Genomic DNA, 2243 nt, shown 5'->3' with positions numbered 1-2243 from the left:
TTCTGATTACTAAAATAGCACACCTTTCTGCAACTCGTTGGGAGACGAACTGGGAATCATACTCCTAGTATTTTAATTCTAATTTTGTGACAACCTTTCTAATTTGATAAGCGGATTTTTGTTGGTTAAGAACTATACTTGCAACGTATCTCTCATATTAATTTCTTAATCTGCCAATTTCTGCCACGTCAATGGCATTCAGAGTATCAATCTCAAGAACTCCTTTCTTCTGAGTCATCCTATTATTCACAGGATTTGTTTTAGAAGTGTACATGAACTGGTTATTTGCAACCATCTCAATGAGTTCCTGGGATTCTGTAGGGGTTTTCAGATGAAGAGATCCACCAGCAGAATGGTCCAATGACATCTTGGACAATTCAGACAGACCATCATAGAATATGTATATGATGCTTCATTCTAAAAGCATGTCAGAAGGACACCTTTTGGTTAATTACTTGTATCTTTCCCAAGCTTCATAGAGGGATTCACCTTCCTTCTGTTTGAAGGTTTGGACTTCCACTCTAAGCTTGCTCATCTTTTGAGGTGGAAAGAATTTGGTCAAGAAAGCATTAACCAACTTGTCCCAAGAGTTCAGGCTTCCTCTAGGTTATGAGTCCAACCATATCCTAGCTCTGTCTCTTACAGCAAAGGGGAAAAGCATAAGTCTGTACACCTCGAGATCAACCCTATTGGTCTTAACAGTATCACAGATCTGAAAGAATTCAGCTAAGAACTGATGAGGATCTTCCGATGGAAGTCCATGAAACTTGCAATTCTGTTGCATTAGAGAAACTAATTGAGGCTTGATGAGCGGATAATTTATACGCTTTTTGGTATTGTTTTTAGTATGCTTTTAGTATGTTTTAGTTAGTTTTTATTATATTTTTATTAGTTTTTATTTAAAATTCACTTTTCTGGACTTTACTATGAGTTTGTGTGTTTTTCTGTGATTTCAGGTATTTTCTAGCTGAAATTGAGGGACCTGAGCAAAAATCTGATTTAGAGGCTGAAAAGGGCTGCCAACGCTGTTGGATTCTGACCTCCCTGCACTCAAAGTGGATTTTCTGGAGCTACAAAAGCCCACTTGACGCGCTCTCAATTGCATTGAAAAGTAGACATCCAGGGCTTTCCAGAAATATATAATAGTTTATACTTTGCTCAGGATTTGATGGCCCAAACAGGCATTCCAAGTCAGCTTCAGAATTCCCGGTATTAAACGCCGGAACTGGCACAAAAGTAGGAGTTAAACGCCCAAACTGGCACAAAAGCTGGCGTTTAACTCCAAAAATAGTCTCTACACATGGAAGCTTCAATGCTCAACCCAAGCACACACCAAGTGGGCCCAGAAGTGGATTTTTACGTCATTTACTCATTTCTGTAAACCCTAGGCTACTAGTTCTCTATAAATAGGACCTTTTGCTATTGTATTTGGAGGATCTTTCAATCTTCGGATCATCTTTTGATCATGTTTTTATGATTGAACCCTCTTTGGGAGGCTGGCCATTCAGCCATGCCTAAACCTTGTTCTTATGTATTTTCAACGGTAGAGTTTCTACACACCATATATTAAGGTGTGGAGCTCTGCTGTACCTCGAGTATTAATGCAATTACTATTGTTCTTCTATTCAATTCAGCTTATTCTTGTTCTAAGATATCACTTGTTCCTCAACTTGATTAATGTGATGATCCGTGATACTCATCATTATACTCACCTATGAACGTGTCCCTGACAACCACCTCCGTTCTACCTTAGATTGAGTGGATATCTCTTGGATTCCTTAATCAAAATCTTCGTGGTATAAGCTAGAATCCATTGGCGGCCATTCTTGAGAATCCGGAAGGTCTTAACCTTGTCTGTGGTATTCTGAGTAGGATTCAGGGATTGAATGACTGTGACGAGCTTCAACTCACGATTGTGGGGCGTTAGTGACAGACACAAAAGAATCACTGGATTCTATTCCGACATGATCGAGAATCGACAGATGAATAGCTGTGCTGTGACAAAGCGCGTTGAACATTTTCACTGAGAGGACGGGACTGTAGCCATTGACAACAGTGATGCCCAACATATAGCTTGCCATGTAAAGGAGTAAGAAGGATTGGATGAAGACAGTAGGAAAGCAGAGAGATGGAAGGGACAAAGCATCTCCATACGCTTATCTAAAATTCTCACCAATGAATTACATAAGTATCTCTATCTTTATTTTATGTTTTATTCATCTTTTAATTATCAATCCTCCATA

At 39.1% G+C, this 2243-nt stretch overlaps 1 non-coding gene across 1 annotated transcript; it reads left to right on the top strand.

Moving 5' to 3' along the window:
• Nucleotides 1–421: 421 nt before the first annotated feature.
• Nucleotides 422–529, top strand: LOC112804669 (small nucleolar RNA R71). Its single transcript, XR_003203279.1, has one exon. It is a non-coding gene; the product is annotated as a small nucleolar RNA R71 (small nucleolar RNA).
• Nucleotides 530–2243: the final 1714 nt, after the last annotated feature.

This window comes from Arachis hypogaea, chromosome 5 (genome assembly GCF_003086295.3).
Source record: "Arachis hypogaea cultivar Tifrunner chromosome 5, arahy.Tifrunner.gnm2.J5K5, whole genome shotgun sequence".
Lineage (NCBI taxonomy): Eukaryota > Viridiplantae > Streptophyta > Magnoliopsida > Fabales > Fabaceae > Arachis > Arachis hypogaea.
Note: the sequence above shows the minus strand (reverse complement) of the source record. Positions and strands in the feature narration are given on the sequence as shown.